This window comes from Molothrus ater, chromosome 30 (genome assembly GCF_012460135.2).
Source record: "Molothrus ater isolate BHLD 08-10-18 breed brown headed cowbird chromosome 30, BPBGC_Mater_1.1, whole genome shotgun sequence".
In the NCBI taxonomy this organism is placed as follows: Eukaryota; Metazoa; Chordata; class Aves; order Passeriformes; family Icteridae; genus Molothrus; species Molothrus ater.
The window spans coordinates 221,824-229,990 of record NC_050507.2 but is presented as its reverse complement, the minus strand read 5'-3'; the positions used below and the strand labels follow the sequence as shown (position 1 = coordinate 229,990).

Genomic DNA, 8,167 nt, shown 5'->3' with positions numbered 1-8,167 from the left:
AGGCTGAGGGGAAACCCTCTCCCTTTACTTCCAGAGAGCCCGCCACCCTACAGACCTCTACACTAAGCTGACATCTGATTGCCTCCTCTGAGAGTAAAGGCTATTCCCCTTCTCCCGGCCACTGGCCCCGACACTTAGCTTTTGGACAATGAGAGGACAAAATCCATCCTCGGTCAGACGTGGACATTGAGATGCTCTCCGTGTGTGCTTCGGTGCTGCCGTTTCCAAGCTTTGGCTACGAGCCTCCTCAGGGTACCTAAGGCAAAACAGAAAACCTGACTATTGCCCTCAAAAACAGTAATCCCCGGGACTCATCCGCACCGCTGCCCCGGCTCACCTCAAATCTTGATTTGACTCCGGAGGGTGCCCGGAAAAGACCTGCAAAGAGAAAAGGGACACGCTTAGCATACTGCTGTGTAACATTCACCTATGAGTCAGCCTGCCTAAACGCCGACTCACCTGCCCTCCTCTGTTCCTTGGCGTGCCTAGGGCAGCGACAGCACCTGCAAAGAAACAAAGCAGAAAATTTGCTGAGATACTGTGAAAACACAACCTCCCAAATCTGACAAGGATGCCACACCGATACCTTAAGCTCTCACCCACCTGGCATAGGCGTGCTCAGCCAGGAGAGATGGCAAGTGGACCACCTAAAATAAAAAAAAACAAGAGGAGATGCTTAGAGCTGCACCAAAACTGAGACCTCAGCAATAACAACTGCTTCTGTACGCTATTCAATGCTCACCTCGCCCAGTCGGCCTTGACTTCCTAAAAAGAGAGACAAAGAACAATGCTGTAACGGCCACCATTTATGCTTCCTCTGCAGAGACAAATGGTGACTGACCTGCTCGGGGCAATCCCCTCACCCGGGATGGGGCCCTCTGCCCTGGATTTCATCCTTCTGCACCTGAAAAAAAGTCAGGACAAGAGCCAAACTGTGGCAGGATAACTTAAGAGCTCCAGATATCTTGTGTCCATCTACAAATCCCACCTAGAGTCCAACTACACCCCAAATTACAAACTTCAAGTCCCCGGGACTTCTCCTATTGCACCAGGCTATGCGGCAGGGCAGAGCAGCTCCGGCACAAATGTGTGCACACACCCGTGACACAGGACAGGACATGACAGCCAACGGGGACACAGCACGGACAGAAATCTCCTGGCAAGGAAAATGGCTGCGAGGACTGAGAGAATGCAAAAGGAGATGACCGAGGAGAGACCGATGGTGAGCTGATGAGGCTCAGAGAAACCTGGAGGAAGAAGATGCTAACTGAATGATTTATTCCAAGAACTGCAAGGATGGATGCCCGAGAATCCTACGGCCAGAAGCCTCTACCTGCCCTCACGTTCTTTCAAGTCCTAGTCCGCCATAATGGATCCTGGCGGGGCATAGCTGTCCATACAGCTCAGAACAAGACCTGAAAAGACATCTGACCCGATGCTTCTAAAGAGACAAGAGAGTCTGATGCCTGTCTGAGATCCCAAGTGGAAAGTTCTATGGCCTGGGTGCCAGGCCGAGGAATGCAGAGATCGCAGATGCTAACAATGATGCCAGGGTTTCTGACAGGCCCCTCCAAGGCCTAAGGTAAAAGACATGACATAAAGGACATTACATATCCAAACAACACATAATACACAAAAGACAAGTGACACGATACACACCGGGACTGCTCTGCCCTGCGCACCTCAGCACTGTGATCCAAAGCTAGGCTTTGCTTTTATGAGGCCCAAGGGTGTGCACTTCATGGACACCCCCATCTCCAAAGGAGACTCAAAAACCCCTCCCAGTGGGTCCCTGCCCTGCGCCCCGCTGTCATCCCCTCTGTGGGTTGTAGCCCTCTACTTATCTCTCAGACATCTGGGGATGCAGGTCTGTGTCAGGTGCAACAGAAGGAAGCCTCAACATCTGGGAAGTTCCTGCTGGCACTGTTGTTCAACAACTCCCTGTTGTTTCTTAGTCAGCTACATGAAAGAAATGCAAATATCAGTGTATGATCTCTGCAGCACACTGGCCAAAACCCAACAATTCTGCCACTCACCGTTCTCCTAAGAATGCCCGGCTCCTGGGGCCGCACCCTTCGGCCGCGCTCCGAGGCTGATGCCGTTGTCACAGGGTAAGCCTGGGGTAAAAGGAGACGAGGTGATGTGGCATGGCTGAAACCTGAGGGGACCCTCGCTCCTCCTCCCTGCTTCCCCTACTCACCGCGACTCCTCGTCCGGTGCCCAAGGCCACCTGGATGGTGCCTTTAAACAGAAAAGTTCTGGGCTTCATCACCAGGTCCTGTAATGCATCCACAGGGCTCACACGTGCAGGGAACCCAGTGCGTCGGCCGGCTGGTGACGGGGGCTTGGCAGGCTCCCAGTGGATTGCCTAAACCACAAAAAAGAGAATGGAAGCTTAGAGCTGCACCAGAAACTGAGACTGGAGCAATAACAGCTACTTCTCTCCACTGCTCACCTTGACTGCTGGTATCCAGACTTACTTCCTAAAAAGAAAGACAAAGAACAGAGCTGTAACAGAGTCACTACATACACTTCTGCTGCAGAGACAAATGGTGCCTGACCTGCTCGGGGGAAACCACTCACCCGGGATGGGGCCCTCTGCCCTGGATTTCATCCTTCTGCACCTGAAAAAAAGTCAGGACAAGAGTCAAACTGTTGCAGGATAACTTAAGAGCTCCAGATATCCTGTGTCCATCTACAAATCCCACCTAGACTCCAACTACACCCCAAATTACAAACTTCAAGTCCCCGGGACTTCTCCTACTGCACCAGGCTATGCGGCAGGGCAGAGCAGCTCCGGCACAAATGTGTGTGCACACACCCGTGACACGGGACAGACGGGACGTGACAGACAACGGGGACACGACACGGACAGAAATCTCCTGGCAAGGAAAATGGCTGCGAGGACTGAGAGAATGCAAAAGGAGATGACCGAGGAGAGACCGATGGTGAGCTGATGAGGCTCAGAGAAACCTGGAGGACGAAGATGCTAACTGAACGATTTATTCCAAGAACTGCAAGGATGGATGCCCGAGAATCCTACGGCCAGAAGCCTCTACCTGCCCTCACGTTCTTTCGAGTCCTAGTCCGCCATAATGGATCCTGGCGGGGCAGAGCTGTCCATACAGCTCAGAACAAGACCTGAAAAGACATCTGACCGGATGCTTCTAAAGAGACAAGAGAGTCTGATGCCTGTCTGAGCTCCTGAGGCAAAAGTTCCATGGCATTGGTGCCAGGCCGAGGAATGCAGAGATCGCAGATGCTAACAATGATGCCAGGGTTTCTGACAGGCCCCTCCAAGGCCTAAGGTAAAAGACATGACATATCCAAACACACATAATACACAAAAGACAAGTGACACGATACACACCGGGACTGCTCTGCCCTGCTCACCTCAGCACTGTGATCAAAAGTCAGGCTGTCCTTTTATGGGGCCTAAGGGTGTCCGCTTCATGGACACCCCCATCTCCAAAGGGGACTCAAAAACCCCTCCCAGTGGGTCCCTGCCCTGCGCCCCGCTGTCATCCCCTCTGTGGGTTGTAGCCCTCTACTTATCTCTCGGACATCTGGGGATGCCGGTCCGTGTCAGGTGCAAAAGAAGGCAGCCTCAACATCTGGAAAGTTCCTGCTGGCACTGTTGTTTGACAACTCCCTGTTGTTTCTTAGTCAGCTACGTGAAAGAAATGCAAATATCAGTGTATGATCTCTGCAGCACACTGGCCAAAACCCAACAATTCTTGCCACTCACCGTTCTCCTAAGAATGCCCGGCTCCTGGGGCCGCACCCTTTGGCCACGCTCCGAGGCTGATGCCGTTGTCACGGGGTAAGCCTGGGGTAAGAGGAGACGAGGTCATGTGGCATTGCTGAAACCTGAGCGGACCCTCGCTCCTCCTCCCTACTTCCCCGACTCACCGCAACTCCTTGGCAGGTGCCCAAGGCCACCTGGATGGCACCTTGAAACAGAAGAGTTCAGGGTTTCATCACCAGGTCCTGTAACGCGTCCACAGGGCTCACACGTGCAGGGAACCCGGTGCATCGGTCGGCTGGTGACGGGGGCTTGGCAGGCTCCGAGCGGATTGCCTAAAGCACAAAAACGAGACTGGAAGCTTAGAGCAGCCCCAGGAATTGAGAGCTCAGCAACAAAAACTGCTACTGATCACCTTGCTCTCCTGAACTTGACTGCTGAGATCCAGATTTACTTCCTAAAAAGAAAGACAAAAAACAGCGCTGTAACAGGGTCACACTTGACACTCCCCCTGCAGAAACAAATGGTGACTGACCTGCTTGAGGGAACCCCCTCACCCAGGATGGGGGGCTCTGCCACGGGTGCAATGCATCTGCACCTGAAAGAAAGTCAGAACATATGTCAAACACCTGCAGGATAACTCAAAACCTGCAAACACCTTAGGTCAATCTAGGAATGGCATCTAGAGTCCAACTACACCCCACATTACAAATTTCAACTTCCCGGGACTTCTCCTATTACGCCGGGCTATGCGGCAGGGCAGAGCAGCTCCGGCACAAATGTGTGTGCTGACACCCGTGACACAGGACAGACAGGACGTGACAGACAACGGGGACACAACACGGACAGAAATCTCTAGACAAGAAGCACAACTGCAAGGAGCACAAGAACAGAAAATTAGATGACTGAGGTAAGATGGATGGTGAGCTGATGAGGCTCAGAGAAACCTGGAGGAAGAAGACGCTAACCGAATGATTTATTCCAAGAACTGCAAAGATGGATGCCCGAGAATCCTACGGCCAGAAGCCTCTACCTGCCCTCACGTTCTTTCGAGTCCTAGTCCGCCAAAATGGATCCTGGCGGGGCAGAGCTGTCCATACAGCTCAGAACAAGACCTGAAAAGACATCTGACCGGATGCTTCTAAAGAGACAAGAGAGTCTGATGCCTGTCTGAGCTCCTGAGGCAAAAGTTCCATGGCCTGGGTGCCAGGCCGAGGTATGCAGAGAGCACAGATGCTAACAATGATGCCAGGGTTTCTGACAGGCCCCTCCAAGGCCTAAGGTAAAGGACATGACATATCCAAACAACACATAATACACAAAAGACAAGTGACACGATACACACCGGGACTGCTCTGCCCTGCGCACCTCAGCACTGTGATCCAAAGTCAGACTTTGCTTTTATGGGGCCTAAGGGGCCGCTTCATGGACACCCCCCCACCTCCAAAGCAGACTAAAAAACCCCTCCCAGTAATACCCAAACCAGCACCCTGCTTGCATCCCCTCTGTGGGTCGTGGCCCTCTACTTATCTCTCGCACAGCTGGGGATGCCGGTCTCGGGTGCGAAGAAAGGCCACCTCGTCAGCTGGGAAGGTCCTGCTGGCACCGGGCTGGTGTCTCTCAGACAGCTGTATTAAACGAAAACCAAACATCAGTGCCTGACCTTGGCAGCCCCTCAGCCAAAACCCCACACGTCTGCTACTCACCATCCTCCTAAGAACGCTCAGCTCCATTGCCAAGTCCCGTGATTCTTCAGCAGGGCTCGGGAGAGCGGCGCACCCGGTGTGTCGGCCGGTCGGTGACTGGGGCTCGGCGTACTCCGAGTGGATTGCCTAAAGCGCAGAAATAGGAACAGATGCTTAGAGTTGCACTGGAAAGCGAGACTGGAGCAATAACAACTGCTTCTGGACGCTACTCAATGCTCACCTTGCCCACCTCATCTTGACTGCTGATATCCAGCTTTACCTCCTAAAAAGAAAAAGAACAGAGCTGTAACAGAGTCACACTTTACACTCCCCTTGCAGAGACAAACGGTGCCTGACCTGCTCGGGGGAACCTCCTCACTCGGGATGGGTGGATGGATTTTGCCCTGGATTTTATCCTTCTGCGTCTGAAAGAAAGCGAGGACAAAAGGCAAAGGGCTGCGGGATAACTTCACAGCTCCAAACATCTTCTGTCTACCTAGGAATATCATCTAGAGTCTGGCAACACCCCACAAACTGCAAGTCCCTGGGACTTGTCCTCTTTCAGCAGGCTATGCGGCAGGGCAGGGCAGAGCAGCTCCGGCACAAATATGTGCGGACACCCGTGACACAGAACGTGACAAACAGGGGGACAACAAACACAACACATTATGCTTGTGGTGAGGGTCTCGAGGGGAAAAGGCAAAAGGGACCCCAAAGACACACTAGGTAACACGGTACACCGGACAACACGACGGGGACCGGAACTGTTCTGCACTGCCCGCCTGAAAGCTGCCATCAAAATCAGAGCCTCTCCCTTCAGCTGTCCTAAGAGGCCCCTTGGAGGAGATTGCTTTTCCCTCTGCTAATTTTTAAATCTGCCCCAGGAACTCCCAACCCGCTACTCTCCCATTGTCCCAACTCCAGGCCGTGGCCCTGACTTATCTTTTGGATGATCGGTGATGAGGATCCACGTTGCACCTGAAATGAGTCTGCCTCAGAGGGCCCAGTGATCGCCTGGTTAGCCTCTCGGTCAGCTACAATAAAGAAAACCAAAACCAATGTATGAGTACAGAGTTATGTGGGCCAAATCCCAGCGAGTCAGCTACTTGCCCTCTCCTGAGTGTGCCTGGCTCCTTCAGGCTCCAGCTTCATCCTGATTCCAAGGCTGTGGCCATTATTGTGAGTGACACCTGGGTTAGAGAAAGGCAAAGTTAAATGGCATTCCTGTGAGTGCAGTGGATGACCTTGTGTGCTGTAAGACGTGTGAATGCCTCTGCTAGGCTTCTGAAAAGTCTTGGGGGAGACCTCAAATAAACACCCTTTCTCACCCTGCTGCCTTCAAAACCACCCCCCCAACAATAACTCCTAACTGGATACCCGCTCAGCCTCCCTCTCCTAGTCACAATCCTCAACTCACCTGAAGCCTCAATCTCAAACATCATCTTGGACACTGGGCAGAACCCTCTTGTGACATGATGAATCTGCTGAAAAAAGCGTTGTAGTTGACACAACCTGGAGCCTCTGGAAGCTGCACTCCTCCTAAAAAAAAATACAAAGCAAAATAAGAACAAAACCAGAAATTACAAATGCACTTTACCACTCCTAAACACAAAACCCAGAATCACGAGCTTAAATACTCCCTGTATTCTATGCTGTTTTCTTCACAGTATCTTCAAAGCCTCTGTTGCTTTAGATGCCCAGAAACACCTGCTGAAAACAAGCTGAGATAAGCTGAAAGAGCCTCTTACCTGAAATCAGAGGAGAGCTCTGATCCCAGCACATCCCAGAGGGGGAATGAAGGCCCTGAGTAAAGGCTGGGGTTAATATACCCCTGATGGTGCCCGCCTCTCGTTCCCATGGCACCCAGGAAAAGGGAGGGGGCGAATCCCACGGGGTATAAAAACCCTCAGAGCGACTGCAGGTGTTTGGCTTTTCTAATTTGATTTCAAGGGGAGTACAGGGCTTGTTATAGAAGAAAGCTCTCCAGAAAAATATCAGTGCTTTTTTTTTTTTGCAACATCTATTTGGAGCAAAAGGGTAGAGAACTGGTAAGAAATAAAAGTTTCGCTTTAGACAGCATAACTAGATAAATTGGGTAATTTGCTGTTAACTTTCATAATCATTCCTTAGTGGCTACTAAGTAGTATTTCACGTGTGACTAAGCTGGGTGGAGAAAATTGTCTAAGTCTCCTTGGGACCTCTAATTAGGCCTAACTACTTTATAAGTAAAAATAAGAAAAATAAAAGCTTCCCAGGCAGTGTAAGGGTTAAGTGCGTGCCCGGCTTACCCTGCTCTGAGATACTTGGTCCTATGGCACAGAAAGAAGGGCCCTGAAATGTATTTTTAAACTCTTAAAATGCTGAAAAAGGCAGAGCTTCCTTCCAGTGAACCCCTTAAACCGAGGAAATGGGGCAGTTACCTCTACTGAAACTAATATAATAGTAAATAAATAGCTTCTGCCCTTTAATTTATTCTCCTTAAGTACTGGGAAAAGAGGGGTTTTCCTCTCCAGTGGTATCCGGAGGTTTTCCCCTCTCTTTAAATCTCTCCCGGGATGAAAAAAGAGGGATTTTTCCCTCAGTTCAAACTCTTAAGATGGAGATTACAGCTGGGCTTCTCCCTCAATTTAGGCCTCAGAACAAAACGGGGGTGGCTACCTTTAATTCAAACCCATAAGAAACATTGTCAAGATTTTCCCCTTCTATTTAGACTGGGGAATAATCGAAAATGAGGACT

The 8,167-nt window shown here is 51.0% G+C and overlaps 2 long non-coding RNA genes across 2 annotated transcripts; both read right to left on the bottom strand.

The window, feature by feature from the left end:
* Window positions 1–1,809: 1,809 nt before the first annotated feature.
* On the bottom strand, window positions 1,810–2,499 carry LOC118697194 (uncharacterized). Its single transcript, XR_004981735.2, has 4 exons — window positions 2,456–2,499; window positions 2,201–2,368; window positions 2,037–2,117; window positions 1,810–1,959 (listed from the first exon to the last, which is right to left on the bottom strand). It is a non-coding gene; the product is annotated as an uncharacterized LOC118697194 (long non-coding RNA).
* Window positions 2,500–5,501: 3,002 nt separating this feature from the next.
* Window positions 5,502–5,858, bottom strand: LOC129046986 (uncharacterized). Its single transcript, XR_008508908.1, has 3 exons — window positions 5,788–5,858; window positions 5,672–5,713; window positions 5,502–5,577 (listed from the first exon to the last, which is right to left on the bottom strand). It is a non-coding gene; the product is annotated as an uncharacterized LOC129046986 (long non-coding RNA).
* Between the last annotated feature and the right edge of the window lie 2,309 nt (window positions 5,859–8,167).